General features: G+C 38.6%; 2 protein-coding genes and 1 pseudogene across 4 annotated transcripts in view; 2 read left to right on the top strand and 1 right to left on the bottom strand.

Moving 5' to 3' along the window:
- LOC144632258 (uncharacterized) overlaps positions 1-22,193 on the top strand; it is a 181,478-nt gene that overhangs the window by 16,199 nt on the left and 143,086 nt on the right. The window lies entirely within an intron of this gene.
- The window catches only part of LOC144632191 (D-inositol 3-phosphate glycosyltransferase-like), a 76,303-nt gene continuing 55,435 nt past the window's right edge, over positions 1,326-22,193 (top strand). The window contains exon 1 of the mRNA XM_078490788.1: positions 1,326-1,387. The gene's annotated coding sequence lies outside the window, so the exon portion shown is untranslated. The remainder of the gene's footprint in view (positions 1,388-22,193) is intronic.
- Positions 18,210-22,049, bottom strand: LOC144632252 (uncharacterized; annotated as a pseudogene).

The following is a 22,193-nucleotide window of genomic DNA, read 5'->3' as shown; positions in this document are numbered from 1 at the left end:
AATGCGTGTTAAATATGACCGAGACAAATTTTAGCAAGTACTTAAATTTAGCGATTTTTGCCCAACTCGCTAAAATCGCTAAAATTAGTAGCCGCTAACAATAGTAACCTTAAGGTAACCTGAGAACAGGCTACCTTGTGGGATATGGATCGCTGTTTTTTTTCGGCTCGCTCCACTCGACGATTCTGGGGGGGAGCCGGAGTGAAACCCGGCGAGTGAACCGCGATCGAGCAGATCGAGTAAGGCAGACAAGAAACCCTACTTGGCATAATTTTTTTTACCAGTAGATTATTACGTGAATTGGCGATTTTACGTGGCGGGATTCGGGAAATGTCAATTAAAAGGAAGAAGATCAAAAAGTCCGGTGACAAATTTTTTTTTACTTATATAGAAAGTCAACTTGTGATCTTCGTGAACGTCGCAAAAAGCTGCACAAAGCGTTTATTGTGAAGTACACACGTGACCCGTGTTTTCAACGTGCCTGTTACACGGAAAGAAAAAAAATTAGCTTATTGTTGGTGACTTAAGACTTCAAGACTAGTGTTGGGAAGGAATACACACCACTTAAAGGCCTTTTTATCGTTGAGTTTAGGAATTAAGAAACAACAAATAGTCGGGATCGGGATAAGCCAACAAAACTTTCGGTATTACGGGATTGAAGCAAAATTTTAGCCGGGATGGCGGGATCCGAAAACCCTATTGGGGACCCTCTTAAAGGGGGGTGATTAAAATAATTAATCGGAAAATTTTAAAGGTATTGAGGGTGATAAAAAGGGGGGGTCTAGATCACGATTCAAGAAATACAAAATGGCCATTTCATGTTTCATGCGAAATAAAATAATATTAGCCATTTCTCGAAACCAGTCGAAACCAGGAGCCATATCCTGTCGTAACCAAGATAGAAGGTGACATCAAGCAAGTAAAGTTATGCAAGTAAGTAAAAGGAGGTAAAGTAAACCAAGCGTATACGTAGAGAGTACATCAAGGAACTTTTAAAAGTATGTGATTACAGTGGCGGATCCACTTTGAAGTGCCGCGGGGCCCGGGCCCCCCCCCCCCCCTTATTTTTTCGGAAATAGCGCATTTTCTTTGAAGTGCCGGAATTTTCTTCGCAGAATTCAATATTCATAGCCCTCCCCCCCCCCCCCCCCCCCCCGCTTCTTGGCTGAAGGTCTGGATCCGCCACTGGTGAAGCAAGCAGGGGGCAAGCATTACAGGGAAGTATTACTTATATTGGGGACAGGGGGACATAATAGTTCCCCATACATAACGTATCTACCGCTATTTTCGCGCTCGATTGCCGCCAGAGGCGCCAGTGCTCACGGGAAATCCCGGGATCAAAATACCAGAAATTGGACTAATTTTGCTTGTTTTAAACGGTGTTGAGGTAAGAAAGACTGTTTCTTATTTTTTAGCCTCAATTTATGTTGATTTTCGGTAGCAATGATATCGAGGCAGTGGCTCACTGATCACTGATTGACATCTTTCTCGAATCCCATTTGATTGATCCAAGTTGGAAACCTTTGCCTTTGCTTTGAAAAGTTTCCAAAAGGCTTGCTAAAGCGACAAAATAACCGGACAAAAAGAGCAGCTGTAGTGTTGACAAACTTAGAGCTAAGATGGCGTGATGGATGAGAACTTTCTGGACATCTAACTTACCGGTAGATTGTTTTGATTATACACTTTGATTATGTACAAACATAATAACAGTTTATGTCCCAGGTGTGTCTAATCGAGCCACAAACTTAAACTTGTTTGATTGAGATCAATCACCGAACTAACCTTCAGTTGCCTTCATTTGACAAATTTTCTTGTGAGTTCGATTGCTGAAGCCAATCGAACAGTTGCTGTTCGATCGAGTTAGATTACTGAAAGTTACTTTAATCATGTTTAATAGACACCCTGACCCTGACCCTAATATTATTGATATATTAGGTACCTTAAGAATTTTCAGAGATTTTGCAAACTTCAATAGCAAGTGAGAGTATGGGCCCGGATGCACTGGACAAATTTTTGTTTAATTTGGGAAAGGATCTGTCACCAGTTCTGTGAGACAAGTGCGCCTGGTGATTTTTGAAATGTACCAGATTTTGCCAAGCCTTACCAAACTTCATAGGCGCCGTCTTCCTGCCTCGGAACAGGACAAATTTTTTGTCAAGCATCAAAACTGACAGATTTTTCAATTAACATGCCTTAATGTAAAAGAACATCAAGCAAGTGTTCTCGCTTTTCAATTTAATTGTTGCGTGGTAATTGAGCTGTGAACATGAAAGACAGCAAAGACTGTAACGACCATCGACTACATACAATTACTATGGCTTGCAGTTCTTCTTTCCATTGCACCTCCAGGATACAAGTACTCATATTGTTGCTGCGCGACTGAACCAAATGAAAACGAGGCAAGCCAAGTATTCAATACACGACAAAAGTGGAAAAAGAGGAAAACTTCTAAGATACAAGCGGAAAAATACAACTGTCCACGATTACCAAATTCAACATTTGGTAGAGACAAAATTCATCGAGATTTTGGTAGAGCCAAGCAAATTTTTGTAGTCCAGTGTGTCTGGCTCCTATTTCTGAACATTGTTCCTAAAGATTTGGCTTGTATTCAGTAAAAATAGTGAATTATTATGATTAGTACACTGTAGAATAGTTATAATTATGAAAATAATATGTGTGTATATGGGGGGGGGGGGGGGGTGGGGGTTACTGAGTGTGTGACCTGCATTAACTCTCCCTTCCACACTATCTTTTGTTCTTTTTCCTAATTTTCAGTTTGTGTTGACTTATTTGTGGACAACATTTTATCGGGCTCAAAAAACTGCTGTCCAGTTGTCAGGGACAAGTAGATTTTCCTGCTGGGCAAGTAACGTTTTATTCTCACTTGCCAAATAGGCAAGGACTCAGGAAGTCATCATTCTCAGAGAGCCAGGGGCAGTTTGTTGGGGGGAGGGTAACAAAGTAGACCTGGAAAAACTCGAAGCGATGAAAGTTTTCAGGAATGAGCCCCTGGGAAACGAGTCTCTCTAGACCATTTCCGAATGGCTCTGCGAATGCTGGCTCCTGATTGAGCAGAAAAAATCCTTTGCATTATTTTGACTTTTGCCAAGTTTACTTTATTTTGCACCAACTAACTGCCCAAGGATGGTGAAGTCATGTGCTGGTTAAATCATAAAAAAAAAACAACAACAACTGCCCAGGGCAAGCGAAATTTGATTGCTGCTTGTCTCAATGGAACGTTGGAATTGCTGGTTTTCACTGTCACGCAATCATAAAATAAATTTGAAACCATTCAACTACAGAAGCTATGAATTTCAAATATTATAGACGATAAATAGATAAACAATTTCACCAAGTTTCGGGTCTGTGCGGTGTAATGTTCACGAGTTATTTTCCAAACCTTTCCACGCAAATTTATAAAGTTTAGTATGGAGATGCCATAACTGTGTCCTTCGGAGGGACACAGTAATGGCCGCCGTGATGTCAGAGAAACCATCTGGAACTCAATTCTGTTTACAGCAGCGGCTATCCTTGGCTTAAGAGCTAGTACACTTTCACATAAACACCACTTATTATATCTGAAATGTTCAATCTGCACAAAATGGAAAGGAAAGGCCTTTTTTCAAACAAAACAGCTTTTTCACAGCACTCAGCTTGATGTCACATATGACGGAGAACTCAAATATTCAAAATGCTCTGTTTTAAAAACGAATGACACTATCGATCTGGAAATGTGCAAAAATATATATTTTTAGTTTATCTTTCGCCTAATGACAACGAAAATTTACTAGGTCTAGTAAATTTTGATTTCAGAATTTTATGACGTAACATGAAAACCAAGAATTCAAGTTTTTCTCAAGCCCTGCCATCATATGACTTTCAGTAAAAACTTGGGAAAACTGAAGTTTTACATCTAGTACTTTATTTTGTATCTCAGGAAACCAAAAAAAGAAATCAAGTTCAGAGATTGTCGACGATGCATTTCGATCTATTTTGGTTCTGTTTACTTTGTTACTAAAAACCACATTTTTTGAAGCTTTTGGTTGTTTTTGGCAGAGCAAAACTACAAATTTTTGTTCATTGCTCATGCAATTCCAAATTGTAAATTAACAGCACATAATGCATGTAGCAGCAATAAAGTTTTACACGGGGGTCTTAAATAATTTTCGGGAATTAACGGAAATAAAAGTATAGCTGAAATCTTCTGTGTTGAATGATTGTTAAACAAAAGAACTTGCGTTACCATGTAGCGTGACATTTATAAGAGGATTTATAGGAAGGTCAAACACTGTCTTGTAATATTGTTTACACCACCCCTTTGAGTAGTCCTTTCTAACTGCACAGGAGTATTTTGCTATGTTTTCTGTGCAGGGATTTCTTGTTGATTTAAACTTTTAAATGTGACATTCATTCCTGTAGTTAGTTCACAGTCCTATTGAGTTCAATTGATCAGACAATTGTGCACAACAGACTAAAAGATCCGGCCCATTGGCCAGATAACATTATAAATGCCATTGCTTAAAAAAGAACAACAGTTCACAATTTAATATGATTGACAGTATTTTGAAACTGAAGATACCATAGGTTCAATTACCAGCTGCTAGAGAGAGGCGGAAGTTAAGCCTACAACTACTATTGATTACTGTCCATTTTCAAAAAAATAATTTCACTTTAGCAGCAATTAATTCAAGTTAAAAGGTTTTTTGGGAGAGGGGGGGGGGGGGAGTGAAGCTTCTGTTCTCCTCCCCTTGCTTGCTGTAGTCCTGGAAGTAAAAGGTCAAGTCAATCATTTGACTGTCCCACCTTGCTTTTCAAACAAAACATCCCAGTCACTTTGCCAGTTTCTTAGTTAACTAAAACCAGTGGCGGATCTAGGGGAAGGACCCAGGGAGCCCCTCCAAACTTTTTTGTAAAAGAATTTTTAATGACTCACCCTGCTTAAATATTGTTGGGTGCACACACACAAAAAGCTACCCCCCCCCCCCCCCGTATTTTTGGCAACCACTCCATATTGCCGCCGGTTGGTACAAAATGCAGGTCACACTCATTTCACAGGTCACTGTGCTCTTGATGTATAAACAAGATAGTCAGAGTCTCCTAAACAGTATCACTCTGTGCAGTTTGTTTTATGCATCAAGAGTACAGTGAACTGTGTTTTGTACCTTCTGTACTACCACCTACAGTCAACTCTCGTTATAGCGGACACGCTCGGGACGTCGTTCTGTGTCTGTTATAGCGAGAGTTTGTACATAAGCGGGGTGCGAGAAGAAAAGTGCCGTTAACATGAGTTAAATGACATGACTGTTGCGAGCTTATCAACAGTGGTGGAACTGCTTAGCAGTCATGAGGATAGGAGAGTAAGCCGGCTTCATCCCAGGGGCTTCTACAAAGTCTGCGAGGAAAAGTCGCAAGCTGAAGTGAAAAAGCAAAGTCTGTTGTACAGCTACTGATGAAATTAGTGCAATCAAGGAACTATGAATGCCGGCCTTAATGGGGGGGGGGGGGGTGGGGTGGGACAGGAGGGTAAATCTCCCTCCTCCCTACTTTTTGTGCCAATTTCTCCCTCCTTCCTATTCTGTAACTCCTCCTCCTCCCCCTCAATCAGACAGTTTGTTTTGCATTGCTACTATTTGCGTTCGACGAAGGAGAGCGCAAGCCTAATTCTGTTTTGGGTCCTGTGTCATTCTCGTACCTCGAGTCTTCGTCCCTTCTGCGTAGGCTTCGTTTCCTGACCGCGGGTCAAAGGGAACGAAGACCCTGGGTATGAGGATCTTCCTGTGTCTTTTGAGTTGGTAGGCCTGTGCACTGTTATGCGGAATGAATCGAGCCGTAATGCGTGCGCAGGTGACTCCAAATTGGCCGCCCCGGTTGATTTTTGCAGGGGCAAGTCTCGGCCGCGAAACTGGTGCGACGATATTTTAGTCTCGTTTTCGCATTGAATCGTCCCTTTTGTCGTCTTTTGTCGCTGTTCTGCACGCGTGCTTCACGAATTCGCTAGAACATTTCGTTTGGTCGCTAGATTGTGTACTTAGTAAAACTGCTTACTTTCGTTCTCGTTCAAGAATCGCCTCTTCTGTCGTCTTTGGTTGCTGAACTGCGACCAAAACTGACCGTTGCTTGTGGTGAAATAGCAAATGCTCTGAGTTGTATAGCTCAGCGGCCATTGTGCACACTTGATCATGGCTTGTGATCAAATAACAAACTTTCCGAGTTATGTAGCTCGGCGGCTGTTGAGCCACTTGATCATTACTTGTGATCCAGCCTGCTTGTGATCAGAACACGGCGTTATCGAGTGATGAGGCTCGCATTTGCGTTAAACATTTGCACGGTGTAGACGACATCAGAGCAGATGAAGCGATCGAATACAACCGAACCATTGTTCAGTCAGATGAAGCGATCGAATACAACCGAACCATTGTTCAGTCGAGTAAATGCGGCACCGGAAGCATTCTTTTGTATAACGTGACCAAATCACGTCGTGCACAGAGTTCTGTCCAGACTTCGATAAATGATACCCACAATAATTATGATAGTAAGCTTATAAAGAGATATGAAAGAGATGTCTGTGTTGTAGCTGGAAAGAATGGCGATAGGAGTTGTTCTGTTGCTATGATCTCTACAAATGCTGAGAAATCTCAGGCTGTGAAAAAAGCAAAAAGCAACAGGAAACGAGACAGAGAACCATCTCGAATTTCTGTTCGTAGAGTTACTAAATTGCTCAGAAGAAAGAAATACAGAAGTAGACTTACACTCAGAGACTCAAAGGACAGTACAGAATGCGATATGGCCAATCAATCGACAGCATGATAATAATTTTCCAGGGTAATTTCGCTTGAGAATAAGTCAAATGAGTTCACCTTTCAGTTCAGTATTGAAGCAGCAAACGTGATATTTGTGCTTTTCGTGCAAAGGTTTGTAACATGATACCTTTGTTTTTCTCTCTGCTATGATATGCGTTTAAATCTAATTAAATTAACGCCACGGATTCTACAAGAATCATACCGCATTGTCCCCTTCAGCATTTAGAAAAAGACCTAAAAAAATACAAATTTTCAGAACTGTGCACGAGCAGAGCACAAACTATTAATTACAAAGCATAAAATGTCGAAATTGCGACTTTTCCCCCGAAATTGTCGCTAAAAATTGCGGCTTTTTCCCTGAAATTGTCGCTAAAGCATTTCGTGCACCAGATCATGCTCTCGCCACGGTCTGGTGAACACGTCACACGCTCACTCAAGCATGAAGCCGAGAAGCACGTAGTGTGAAGATTTCTTTCAAGAAATGTCGGAACCGTCACGAAAGCATGTTAAACACTAAAGCGGCAGAGGTTTTATAAAATAAAACGGAGGTTAGTTCAACCGATGGAGAACAAATCAAAGGAAAGGAACTGACGGATGTAACATGATATTGTTGTTTTTCTCGCAGATCGCTGTGATGCCTAATTAAATTAACGCCACGGATTCTACAGGAATTCAACCGCATTGAAAAGCACACCACGTTAGGCTTTAATACAAAATTTCTAAACACGTCCCTGTTATTTTAATTTTCGATAGCTTGAATTTCAGTTTGATATTGAAACAGCAAACGAGATACTTTTGTTTTTGTCAAAAACATGTAACATTGCACTTTTGTTTTTGTCGAAAACGGATGTAACATGATGATATGGTAACGTGATTTATTATCTGCAAACAAGGCGACATTGATTATAACACAGATATTATCAATTAATTATGAGATGCTAGATCACCTTTTCTAAGAAAACAGCGTTGCCATTTTAAGAATTATTTCACATGAACTGCTATGACACCTTAGTGTCTAATTCAATTAATTTGTGGTTTTAACTTGGGGCCACGGAGTCTACACGAATCCTTCTGCAGAAGAAAAATCTTGATGATTTGGTAAGTGCAGAATGCAATATGGAACAATTGAAAGTATGATGTTTTATATATGTTCGTGTTTATTTGCTTTATTTTACTTTCGGAAAAACTGTTCACAGGCTACTTGTACTCTTTCCCAGGTGTTCCTTACGCTAATCTTTGCAAACGTAACACACTAACACGACACTTGTTCGTTTGTAACAAAATACTTTTGTCTTCCTTGAAAATGCGATAACATGAAACTTTTGTTTTTTGTTTGTTTTACGGCGGCATCGATGACATTTGTTTAATTTAATTAAGTTACGGTTTAGACTGCACGAAAGACGATTCTCAAAAACTAAAGAAACAAATCTAATCAAAAAACATCTTTTTCGACAGGTTTTTTAAAACGCAGTACAGCTAGGATATTTGTTTCCTGGTTATCAGGTGTTCACGCCGAAAATCCCGGTGCAAGTTTTTGCATACCTAATTACGAAAGCGCTGTGAAAGTCTCAAAATCTAATTTAATTAATTTGCGGTTTTTACTTGGCGCCACGAAGTCTGCAGGAATCCTACCACAAACACGCAATACAAGCGATGTTCATGAGAGTTCCAGCAAAAAATGTAGACTAAACTGCGCATGCGTTTGGCGTAAAGAACGTTGCCCTAGAACGTTGAGTAGTACCACAAGGAGAGCAAAGGGTTTTCTGAAACAAATATATACGTTTGAGATCTTCATATGAAAGTAACGTAGATGTGCTCCAGGTTTTACCTAGGGGTACGGTCAGGTGCTCCCCACCCCCACCCCCTCCACAAGGAATAATTAATCAATTGATATTAATTAATTAATTGCTGATTAAAAGTTTACACCATAGTGCTTTAGCGCTTGAGGGGTTTAGGGGTTTATCACACGACTGCCCACCAAACCATCACAAAAGTGCATTCTGCACTAAAAACGCAATGTTCGTGATGTAGACTGATCTGCGCATGCGTTTAGCACAAAATATTTTTTCCAGAAAGAATTGTACCACAAGGAGAGCATAGTGCTTTCTGAAACAAATATATACCTTGAGTTCTTAAATTATAAGTATCGTAATGTACTCCCCGATTTACCAAGGGCACACGGTCAGGTGCTCTCCATCCCCTCTCCCCTTTACAGAAATAATTAATTAATTGATATTAATTCATTAATTGGTGATTAAAAGTTTACACCATAGTGCTTTAGCGCCTGAGGGGTTTAGCAAACGCCAACCCACCAAACCATCACAATAGTGCATTCTGCACTAAAAACTACTGAAACATAATTTCCCAAGCTCCTCACATATTAGAAATTTTTGTAGCAATTACAAGAAATGGTTTATTTTGTGTAACTCTGAACATTTTTACAGTAAATATGTTTTTTTTTTCATAAACAAACAGAAAGAGAAAAAAAGATACAAGTATTGCACTGGTAAACAGAAAGAGTTATCAATTGACATGCTTCAAACAAAGTCTGACTTCAGTCACAATAGCGCTTTTGGTCATATTTTCCAAAGTTCAAATTTAAAAGGAGGTATGCTTCCTGCAAATGAAAGTTGTAATTTGCCTTGGGTATCTCTTAATGAGAGACTTTCATTAATAAGTTTAATGCCTTATGATGTTGGTGGGAGTGGAGACTGTTTTTTTAGGTCAGTTTCACACCAACTGTATGGAACTGCAGAGTTGCATTTTCAAATTCGTGCTGCTGGTATATTAGGCACTTGAATAATCATCCGGAATTTTATGTTGAGAGCGTTTCTAACAATAGTTGGCAAGATCTACATTCAGCAAATGTCAACACCAGGAACTTGGTGTGACAATGTAATTATCCAGGCAGTAAGTATTTTTAGTTGAAAGCAAATTCTGCAATATTAAGTCATACTTAAATATATTGCTGTTTCAAGTTAAAAGTGCTTTCTATGGAATTCACATGTTGCTGTTTCAAATATAAAATAATGTTGTCTGGACATGTAACCTTAAAGGAACAGTGGTTAAGTTTGAACTTTGAACTGTGTCGTTACTTTACTACTTTCATACTTGTGTGTTACACATAACACACATTCATTCTTAGAATTAATAAAGTTATTGTTCACAGTTTACTCGCCATCAATGTTGTTAAATTATTCTTACAAACATTTCACCTTCCTCTTTTACAGTTCTTTTGTCCCATCATCAACAAATTGTACAAGAACGAGTGCTCCAATCGGAGAGTGTAGTGTTTGAAATACATGTAGCAACTAAGACTGACACCTCTATCAAGCCGAAGCGGTTACCGTTTAGACCATAAAAAAATGAAACACCACATTGTCCTCCCTTGGACACGACGATAAGTTGAATTTACTTACTGTTGATGACAATAAAATTTTTGTTTTATTTCGAAATGTAGTGATTTCGGTTTAATTTTCGTTATAATCACAATATGCGAAATTTTTTTACAAACTTATGTTGACTACAGACCGTCCGAAAATCCAAAAGCAAAACAATGTCACGGACAAGAAAATCACAATGAAAATCGAAAAGATGGGCAATACAATATATCAATAATTATTAAATTTTCAGCCACGGATATTGCATTTCTAGCATTCTGATTGGTTCACTCAATCCCGGTTGTCAGCTCGTATACCTTAGTTTGACCTTATTTGGAAAATGATTGCGTTACTTTTGCCAAGCTAAAATTTTTCTACGGGAAGCGACAGTTCCATCGGAAAAATGGTTGAAAAACAGCAAATTTGGCGAACTTTATGAACAAGAAATAATCAGCGGTGCCTACCACAACCACAGAAATGCCATAGTAAAATTAACTACGCAAAACAAAAGGATTGATGCGAAAAGTTTAATTAATAACACTTGTAAACACACAACAAGAGCGAGTCAATAAAGTAGAAAAGCATCAAATAATTTACGAAAGAACGGCAAACTGACACAGTTTCATTCAGTGTACGTCATAAAACTAGGCTCAGCACTTCCGTAAAGTTTGTTACCTTTCAATCTTGGTTTTGTCCTTTTATACTTCAACAAACCTGTTCCACTTTAAGCTGAATTTCGCTTCAAATAATATAGCAGTCTTGATGACAGCCGTGGAGCCGTAAAGAAGTACAATGTAAACACTTGCTTCGTTCGACTTGCACAAGACTTGTAGTTTCCAGAAAAGCTTTTGCTTCGGATCTTCTCGTAAATCTTAACTGTTGTCACAATTTCCAGGATATTTAGACGACTTTAGAGGGGATTGTTCGAGGAAAATCTTGGAAAGAAAACTCTCTGGCTCGCTTTCCTCGTATGTTTCATTCAATATTTACCACCTCGTATCCAACGCGGGCTCATGGAATAATTGTTAACTATTTCTCTTCAGTTGAATAACAAAAGTTGACAAACCAGTCAAAGTGGACTTCGAAATTTTCGGCCCTTAAGCTTGATTAAGCTCTTCCAACTGACGAAGCCAAACCTATATAACCGTTCCTTAGTTCACAATGAAGCCACTGTCCCCACGTTAAAAAACAGAAAACTGCGGTAAATGTTTTTTTTTTCAACAGATGGAATCAGCAGTGAAAGTATTGTTTTTTGCACTACGAAGATTTCACACGGCACACTTCAGTGTTATAATGTCCGAGGCGACGGTCTAAAAACTTTCTTCTGAGAAAATATTCCGCTCTCAAACAAAAGTTTCATTCATGGAAGGAAATACTTGAGAAATATTCAATTTGCGTGACGGATTGTTAATGTCGGGAAAAGGTCATGTTGCTTAAATATAAATTTGGAAACATTCGCTTTCGTGCATGTTTGACAAATCAAAGAAACTTGCTTTTTGACATGTATTTGCTGTTTCTCAGGGTTTTTTTCCTCAATTGTTCGGCAAAAGACAAGTAAGTCTTGCAATTCATACCTGGAAACGCGAGGATTTAAATCTTGCTTATAATTTAATACACACGATCTCTTGAAAGCAGCCTGGCAGTATATCAAGGATTTGGTGATACGTCTGGCTGCAACATGACGCAGGCTATTTGAAAGCCGATCTTTTGAAATAAATGGCATGCTTGGAATTGTTTACAGCTAGCGTTATCCCCGTAGCACTTTTCACCTCACAAACAATCTACCGCATGAGTGTAGTTCAAACACTACACTAATCAAAGGGCGCTTTGGGCCAGCTCATTCTGGTAATAGCTGGGTAGCTTTTGTCCGGGGTATAGGGTATATTGAAAATAAAGTCGTCTAGGCTTCCCTAGTAAAGTCAAAAGGAAGGTTGGATACGTGTGTTTTAAGGAAATGAAATCTTTGTGTAGTGTTATAATGTATGAGCAGGTGCTAATTTCAAAAGGTCGTAAAATGTGCAAGGGGGAATTCAAATTGTTTTGTGGTAGAGTAGAGTGGTCAAACTGTATTTTTGTAAGTTGTTATTAGGAAACTCTTAACTTGCTTGACATTTTTGAGAATTACCTGGGATTTCTAGTTGGAGTGGGAGTATGAGTGTTTTGGCGTAACGAAGTTGGGTTGTTCGGAAGTGTAGTGTTATCTAAGCATGATGTTTTTGTTAGAGAGACAAAAGTCAGTGTTTGCCAAAAAACATAACTTTAATGAACACAACATTGCAATACAGTTTAAGTTTTAGAACAGAAAGAAAGGAAAACGAACTTTGTTTCATTATTGTTAGAAATCTATTGAAGTGTCGAGGCTACTAATATTAGGAACATTGTTGTTTGTTTACAAGCATGACATTGTGGAAACTAACAGTGGTAATCATAATCTTTGTTTACAGCTAGAGCCGTATATCGAGGCATCAGTTTATGTAGATTTGAATTTAAACATTACAATGTAAACTTTCAAAGCATAAAGGAAAACAACGTAGTTTTTATCTTGGTTGTAAAATGATTGAAGTTGCCAATTATTATGAAGTCATACTTCAGGAGGGCTGGGTGGGGCTTGAGTACGCGTGCTTTGGACCTCGGATGTGGGAAGGTGTTGCCTGGGATTTGGGGACGGAAAATTAGGGTAACGAGGACGTGCTAAATAAGGATAACCAGTTTTTGCGTAAAATGTGTAACAGACAATGTTCGTAGGGGTTCGAAGAAGAGAGATACGGGTTACAGTTGATTTGGGAATCGTCAACGAGATTGGTCATGTGGTTTGTGAAACGAAAAAAGGTGTGTGGACGTTACTGAGTGTTTTATGTGGCGAGTAAATTAATTTTGTACCGACATAAGTTTGAATCTAGTTTTTCTTAGAGCGAAGACATTTTAAGATTGTTTGTGAGATTTAAACTTTAGGTTCAAGTGATTTTTGAATGTGAGGACATGTCGGTTACTTTTTTGGTTTGATAAGCAACTAGCTTTAAAATCAAATGTCATGGGCAGGTTTGTTTTTCGATACGCTGGCAAATTGTAATTTACACATTTTAGGCCAAAAAGTGGTTGTCTCTGTTTGTGAGTGTAAAGGAATGTGTCCAGGCGTTTCGCGTCCGGTAGTGGCGTGATCACGTACAAGTGGGGATGTTCATGCTCAACTAAAGTATGATTTCATGATAATTGCGATATGCATATGGCAGCTAGAGGAGAATCGTGTTTGTTGAAATATATGTTATTGTGTAAACATACAATGGTCATATAATTTCCTTCAAGTAATAGTTTATGCTGATCAATTTAATCGTTGTAAGTTGCAAAGCCAAACAAGCGAGCTATATTTTGTCCTTTATGGAAAATTATTTCATTTGTCGACGGACGATGGAGAGATTTTTTCTCTAACCATTGTTTGTTTACGAGCATGGTGTTTTGCAAAGCTAGAGTGGTATCATAATCTTTTTTGACTTTTTGTTTGTTTTAAGAGGGTAGCAAAGGGGTTGTGCGTGACACGTGAAAGGGCAAAAATTAGTCCGTGACGGGTGACAATAGGGGAAAAGTTAGAGTGTGATGAGTGAAATTAAATAGCTAGAAAAGAAACGTGATTCAGTTCGTGAATCTGTGCTCTTTCAAGTATTCGTGACGGGTGAATGTGGTTGAAATTTGTGCGTGAAACGTGATCGCAACATCCCGTTTGCTATCCTCTTTTAAGTTTCGTGGTACTTTTTTTAGAAAAAAAAAACAACAACAACAAGGACAAATGTTTTAGTCGTGTGTAGGCATACCAAAAAAATGTGTGACATTGTTCATGGATCGTCAATTGTATTCATTGCATATATTAGTCTATCTTCCATAGACAGCTGAAATTTAACTTTTTTCAGTAACAGAAGAGTTTGTTTGATCATGGTTTTTGAGAGATTAGTTGTAGTTTGTGCGATGTTGTAATTTACAGTGGTCGAGAGAGATTTAAGCATAGAGTTCAGAACTTTTGCAGAACAGAAAAAACGTCCTATATTTTTTCCTTCGTGGGAAATAGTGATGTTTGCTGTGGTCGAGGCCGTTAGATTTTCTGTTAACATCGTTTGTTTGCAAGCGTCGCATTCGGTGAATTGAGAGTCGTCGTCGGCATCTTCTTTGACTGTTATCTTTGACTTACAATTAATGCAAGAATAAGATTTCTCTACATGTATTGTTAAGATCTGTCCAACGATCAGTTGGTTGTTTTGATTAGGTTTAAGAAGTTCTACATCGTTCATGACTTCTTTAGTGAGTTGAATGTCATCTTGATGAAGTTCAAATGTACTAGTCTTTGTAAAACTGAGATATTTCTTGTTGTAAAAGCAGACTCTCACCTTGTTAAAAAGGTATGACTTGTTAGTTTCTATTAAGTCAATAGTTTCTTCCCAGAGTGTTACAGGGATTGCTCCAGTGGTGTCCGCGATTATGAGTTCACTCTTCTTGGGATCCTTGTTTTGTGCACTGGAAAAGACTGTTTCGGTTGCGCCTTTGAACACGACTTTAGCTGTGAGTGACACGTATTGTCCATCCAAGGTTTCATTTTTAATATGTCTGATGGTCGTCGTTTCATTGGAAAGTTGTTTCGGTAGATCTTTCCAAGGGAACGCAAGGTTCTGGACGATCATTACCTTGGAATAGTTGTTGAATCGGTATTCGGTGCTATCTGGAACCCATTTTCGTTTTTGTGGAGTTACGTTCATTAAACGAACGGGTGATTTGTTGGATTCTTTATCCTTGATGCCCTCTCTCTGGTTTGGACTAAAGCAATACACTCGTCTGTTCTGTTCTTTTTCTTGTATAGTGAAATCGAAGAATCTGTTGCCCGTTCCAGAACGTGGAATTTGGAATTCTGACACGTCGTGGATATATCCTTCTACGTCTTTCACTTCTGGTTTTCCACTACGTTCAGTGTACGATGCTCCTCTAGCTGCCATAAATTCAGTTTGAGTGTAGAAACACAAGTTCCAAGAAGGCGCTTACTTTTAAATGACTTGGCTAAGAGCGTTGACGTCCCCTTATTTATAGGTTTAGTGTACACGTAGCCAGACACGTTCAGTGCCTACGCCACTTGCGTCATGTCAGGAGCGTAAACAAACTCTGCTTGCGTTTAAGAAATGTGCGAAAAAAAGAGTGGAATGTCTTTTTCGTCATCGCTTTTTGTGTTTTGACTTGGACGTATACAGATTGGCATTAGGGTCGAACAGATGTTAAGGGTACTTTGAGAAGAAGAATCGAAGTCAAAGTGAATATCTTTTAAAAAGTTTGGTAGAAGCGACGTGGGTTGTGCATTACTACAAATAGAGTTGACGCAGCTTTATTTTTGGTTCATTGTACATCGTAAACAGAAACGCGTGCCGGTGAACATCAGGTGGGTAACGTCACGAGCCAAAACAAACATTGTTTTAAACGTGCAATAAAACGTTCCATTGAATACCTTATTGTCGATCCGTCTTTTTTACTTTGTGTCGGAAGTAGATAGATTGGTGTCCGGGTCGGGGAGATATTTAAGGGTCTTAGAAGAAAGAAAAAAAAATGAAAAAAGAAACATTTGATAAATTTTCCTATTAGCGACGCGTGTTGATCGTGTATAACTGTAAATAGAGTTGACGCAGCTTTATTTTTGGTTCATTGTACATCGTAAAGAGAAACGCGTGCCGGTGAACATCGGGTGCGTAGCGTCACGAGCCAAAACAAAGTTTGTTTCAAACGTGCAATTAAACGTTCTAGTGAACAGCTTATTTTCGATCCCGCTTTTTTACTTTCTGTTGAAAGTAGATAGATTTGGGCCCGGGTCGGGGAGATATTTAAGGGTCTTAGAAGAAAGAAAGAAATAAAAAAAGATACACTTGATAAATTTTCCTATTAGCGACGCGTGTGGCTCGTGCGTTACTGTAAATAGAGTTGACGCAGCTTTATTTTTGGTTCATTGTACATCGTACACAGAAACGCGTGCCGGTGAACATCGGGTGCGTAACGTCACGAGCCAAAACAAAGTTTGTTTCAAACGTGCAATTAAACGTTCTAGTGAACAGCTTATTTTCGATCCGGCTTTTTTACTTTCTGTTGGAAGTAGATAGATTTGGGCCCGGGTCGGGGAGATATTTAAGGGTCTTAGAAGAAAGAAAGAAATAAAAAAAGACACACTTGATAAATTTTCCTATTAGCGACGCGTGTGGCTCGTGCGTTACTGTAAATAGAGTTGACGCAGCTTTATTTTTGGTTCATTGTACATCGTACACAGAAACGCGTGCCGGTGAACATCGGGTGCGTAACGTCACGAGCCAAAACAAAGTTTGTTTCAAACGTACAAGAAAACTTTGCGAACGCAAGCGAATGCTGGGGAGACTGCAAAAACCCATGGGTAGGGTAGTGGGGTGTTTATAGGGTGGGGGTGGTGGAGCATACTCTTCCCAGTGTTCGCTCGCGTTCGTGAACCAAGACGGCGGTCCGTGGGACTGGGAACGATGGATCTCTACGACTTCATGGAAAAATAAGGGGGCTGTGAATAGTCTATAGTGCTTGGTGACAGAGCAATCGAAAGCGGCCAAATGTTGACCTTTCAACGTGTTACCGCTATTTGCACTTTCTCAGTCACGTGACGTGGGTAGATAATGTTTTGTGAGAAAGCTGGAAGTACCATCAGTTTTTTTGTCTGAAATGGTCGGCTGTACTTAATAAGTACTATAGAAGTCTTCACTTGTTAACAGTTGTCAGGAGTAGGGTACAATAAATCGATAAGTTGAATAAATATGTTGTCACACATTTATTCATTGTGTTTTTTAAGACTGTTACGTTTTGCTATGTTGATCTGGAAATAAAAAATACAGTCTTTTAATACACCTGTTTTGTAAGCGATTGTTTTAACACTTTTGAAGTATTGACAAACGATAGTGTGCTTGCCATTATTCCATATTTTTTCTACTTTTAAATGACAGCCTAATGAGTCAGTTTACACGGTGGAAAACAATTCGTGACATTAATGTATTCACTGTGTTGTAATTTGTTTATTTGTAACAGAACTTGTAACAATAAAAATTAATGTTCAACTTGAACTTGATAGGTGCACACATAAAAGGCAGGTTATAATAAAATTGACATGTAAAAAGTGGCATTAAATATTTCTGAAAGAAGTTTATCAGTTTGTTTTATCATTGTGTTAAGACATTTTTAGTCAGATGAATTGATTGTCATTAATGTGGCAATAAATGCCTTTCGTTATTTGACTTCAGTAGTTTCATCAAGTACAAAACAGTCAACATGAGTATGAGTATGGCAGTAAAACCTGACAAGCTTTGTTCTTTGAAGAGGAGCAGGACTCAGCAAGGAATGATGCCATGTTACCATAAATTTCCTTGTTGTAAATGTCGTCAAATCAGAAGTGCATGTCAGTGACCGCAGGCATTTCAAAATGATTTGAAGTGTCAGCAAGTACAGGAGTAGAAGGGTCTGAAAACCCGGAGCTTGTTTGTTATAAGCTGACAGTATGACCAGAGTAATTGGTGACATATTATCTAGTAGTTGGTGAACTGTCTCAGTCACTGGCTTGTTTTGAAATCCGTGCATGATCATTCATTTCTGTTTCATTAGATTTTGACATGAGTTTAATTGTTCAGGTGGAAACAGCCCATGTCTGAAGTTTTGTTATCATCTTTAGATCTTGACAATGCCTTGAAATAATCACACCAGTGTAACAACATTAGTTATTGTTCAGCTGCATGTGGGAGATGGCTTTGTCTTGTTGTTGTAAGTACATCTCTGTGTTGTGTTTCCTTTCCAGAGGATTGTAATGTTTATCTTGCTGCTGTAGTTGTTCCTACAAATTGAGATAAAAGTGATTGGTATTATAAGAAAATATATGAAGTTGCTTATAAAGGTTTTAGTAGTGCCTTTAACTGTCTATTTTGATATATGTAAAACTTACCTCCCTTGTGTGCTCAAGGAGCTAACAAACTAAAGACAGGGATGCCAGTTTAGAGGCCCCCCTGTCTTGTTTGATGTTGCTTTTGGTGCAATTGTTAGTGTGCATGCATTATTATTTGATAGAATAAGACTGTTCATTGCACAGTGGTAATAAATTAATCTGGTTTTAAATAATTTATTTATATATTCTTCTGAAATGTAATTTATGATCCTCAAAGTAGAAATTGTTACCGAGTTGTCAATGAAATGAACACTGGTTTATGATCACTGTAGTATGACTCTAAGACACCTGAAGACTCTACAAGATGCGGAACATTGGTATATATGTGATCTATTAGCGAGCGATAGTCTGTAGTATACTGTTTAATTAGCTGCGTATAACCTCTCTCTGCTATTAAACATCTTGTTAGTGCTGTTTGCTCAGATGACTTTTCCAGTAAGTTTACATTGAAATCGCCAAGTAGTATAACCGGTATGTCAGGAGTTGTTAATTTTGAGTCGTGAAGATAATTTAGAGCATCAATAAAGTTTGCCAAAGTGACATTTGAACCGGATCTGTAAATACCAACTACATGCAGGTTTGGAATTAGTTGGTCGGTAACCATTATAGTGATTTCTACTCCATTCATGTTACATCGGTGGGGCATTTCTCTAAAGTGAAATGGGTTCTTAACATAAACAGCTGATCCATAGCAACTTCTGCTTGGTGATCGAGTGTAGTCATTTCTGCAAAGTGTAAACCCTTTCATGCTGTACGTATTATCTTTGTCTAATTTGCAAAGTCTTGTTTCAACAAAAATGTTCACATCAGCTTTTTGAATGTTGTAATCACTCCGCACATCATCCATGTGAAGATGTAAGGATCTAACGTTATGAAATACAATTGTAAAGGAGTTGTCTACAGTTTTTAGTGTCACCAAAGGGACAAGGTATGCTTCGGTCCTCAGTCTATTCATCTCATTTACAACCTTCTCACTGACCCTGATTTTGTGTTCATTTAAGTTGATAATATGTAGAGTGGAACTGTTGCGAACTCGACTTAAGCCTACATAGTGCATGTGTTCTTGAGTGGAGGTGGGGAAATCGACAACTGCTGCACTTAGAGTGTCACCTTGACAACGGTGAATTGTTTTTGCACTTGCTGGTCTTAATGGAAATTGTCGGCGAAGAATTTGTACTTGGCTTTTCCGGTTTATTCTGAATTGCCTTGTTACTTCGAGAATTGGTGTCCATGTCCTATCTATAATGCCTTTTGTGTATAAGTGTGCATTTTCTTTTCGCTGCTTTTTACCGATGCCAGCATCTGGAAATAATACCCATATAATACTAGGTCTACTAGAGTTCTCTATGCGATAGTCAATGTTTTTAATGACACATTGTGCACCATTTGTTAAACCATCTGTTACATCAACATTTGTTGTTAAATCGTACTTCGCATTGGTGGCTATTGAGGCGGGTGAATATAAACCCATTGTTTTTGTTGGATCATTTGGTATTTTCTCTTTCATTTGTTTCTTAAGGTCGTCAGAAATATCTCCAACCACAATGTCTATTGCCTCTATCTGACATTTATCATTTTGAGATTTGGCATACATGCTGTCGTTGTGTGCATTTACTGATGCATTTGTGGTAAACAAATGGGTTGTTTCCATGGGGTAATTTTTATGTCCAGGGGCTATGTGTAAAAGCCTTTCCTTCAAACAATCGATGTCAAGTTCAGTATGCGTTCCTTCTCTGAGACGATTGAGTAACTCTGCAAACTGTCTATCATCTTTCTGCCTCATTATATCTGTTAGTTCAAATAAGGTAAAGAAGTCGGTCCACAAGTTACTTGCCAAAGCTCCATAACACGTGTTTGCGTTTTCAAAAATCCATCTGTCAAAAACAGGTTTCAACTGGAACAGATCCCCAACAGTTATTACGGATATACCTCCGAATGGTTCCTTGGTTCCCATTATCTGTTGTAGCCTTAGATTGAGGAAATTGAACATTCCAGTTCCCACCATTGAAATTTCGTCAATGAATAAAATTTTGAGTTTCCTTAATTTTGCTCTAATTGTGTTAAGTCTGTCACTATCAAGAACACAGTATTCAAATCCCTTGTTGGCAGGTATTTTAAAGGCTGCATGCAATGTATTTCCTTTGATGTTAAATGCTGCTTTTCCTGTTGGAGCTGCTTTAATCACATTGATCTCATCAGGATTTTCACCTGCCATCTTATTCAAATACCGGATCAGTGCTTCATACAACGCATTTGTCACTGTGGATTTACCGACACCGGCACCTCCTGACAAGAAAAGTCTGAGAGGGTCATCGCTAGTCTTTACTGAATGTAGTACGTGATAAAAAAACTGTCTTTGTTTTTCATTCAATGAGCGAACAAGCTGATGATATTCCTCATTGGAAATGTGTTTTACAAGAAGGTCTTCCTGGTCATCACATCTAGGAAAGATGCCTATGTCATCAAGTAAGTCGTACTGGCTATATTGCTTATTATTCCCTGGATCAAAGCAACCAAACAATTCGCTTGGCTTTTGCTTCTTTGCACTGTCTTGGGCATTAATATGTTGTGCATTTGGAGCAACATTGTCATCAAAATGGTCATTGTCAAAATGCTCCATTGCTTTATCCAGCAAATCACTTTGATATTCATAATTTAGTCTGTTACAGAGAAGCTGTTCCTTGACCTGATCGAAGCGTTCTTGATAGGTTTCACAATTTCCAAGTAAATCTGTGTTCTCATTACGCCAAGGGGCATAAAGCATAAGCTGCTCTCTATAATGATTTTCGGGATCTTTGCTTTTATGAAATCGGACTGACCGGATAATTTTAGGTTTTGTTCTCTTTACAAGTTTCATACCACCTTTAATTTTGAGCTCTTGTGGTTCATTTTGATCTTCATAAATATTACCATCTACATTATAAGGGTCATCATCATTAGTGTTGGCCTCTAAAAGAGTTTCTGGTATAAAATAATTATCAGGGTCTATGTCAGATTTATCAACAGTTGGAACGTCTGATTCATTGGCCCTGACACAGTTGAACCAGGCAACAAAGTCAGCCAAACAAAGATTTTCTAACTGTTTTGGTCGTCTTTGGTAACGCTTTATAATGTTATCAGATTCTATATCAGAAGAGTTATCTGGTAGCTCCTTGATCTTGTCTAATTTCTTTAACAGGAATGTCCTTTCATCAGGATGTGAAGTATTAATAAACTGAAAGTCCCGGGTAGATCTCCTCAGTGGCATTTGTAATACCAAGTATGCAGCCTCTTGAGCACTTATTTCTACAGCATTCAGGAATTTGTTGCCAATGTGTCTTACTTTATGGGCAATATCTTTGCTGCCAGAATTAATTTCTTCCGTAGCTTTCTCGAGAAGTCGGCTCATGCCTCTCTGGCCTTTTGTAATGTAAGATAAAATATATGTTGCACAGGCATAAGGGTCTAGGACGTATTGCATGTCCATATTTGCCCGCCATGCTTGCAATAATTGTGTGTTGTAATTATTAATCCTTATTTCTGAGGGCAGTCTCTTCAAATATAGAGTATTGTGGTTTATTGTGTACCTTAACGCTACTATGTAAGTTTCCTCAGTCAATCCTAATTTGTCCAGGAATTCATCAAAAGTTATATCTTCGCCATATTTCATCCTGTCAAGTTGGTCTTTAATATTCTCTGCATGTTTTTTAATGTTTTTCTGCTTCTCATTGTCTAAAGTGTCATAGTCTTCAAGAGGTGTCAAAACAATAGTTTGTCGCATTGGTGGCAACGGAAAGTTAAACCTGCAAATTTTGTGTCCCATTTTCTTACATGTCTTAGCATGCCTATGGAGCTGTAGATTGACAAGATCTTCCATTTCACTAGTATGAGCTTTCTGACAAGTTACGTATCTGTCAATGAAACTGACAACCTTCTCATGAGAACTTTTGCCATATTGTGGTGCATCTTTCACCCAGAATAGACCATGAACATGAGGACTGCCTCTTTGCTGAAACTCGACACGGTAAAAATAATCAGCTATTTGTCCTATTGGCATAACATCGCTTTTGAGAA

Source organism: Oculina patagonica, chromosome 12 (genome assembly GCF_052425735.1).
Source record: "Oculina patagonica isolate OP01 chromosome 12, crgOcupat, whole genome shotgun sequence".
Classification (NCBI taxonomy): domain Eukaryota; kingdom Metazoa; phylum Cnidaria; class Anthozoa; order Scleractinia; family Oculinidae; genus Oculina; species Oculina patagonica.
The sequence above is the reverse complement of the archived record's forward strand: the minus strand, read 5'-3'. Positions and strand labels throughout refer to the sequence as shown.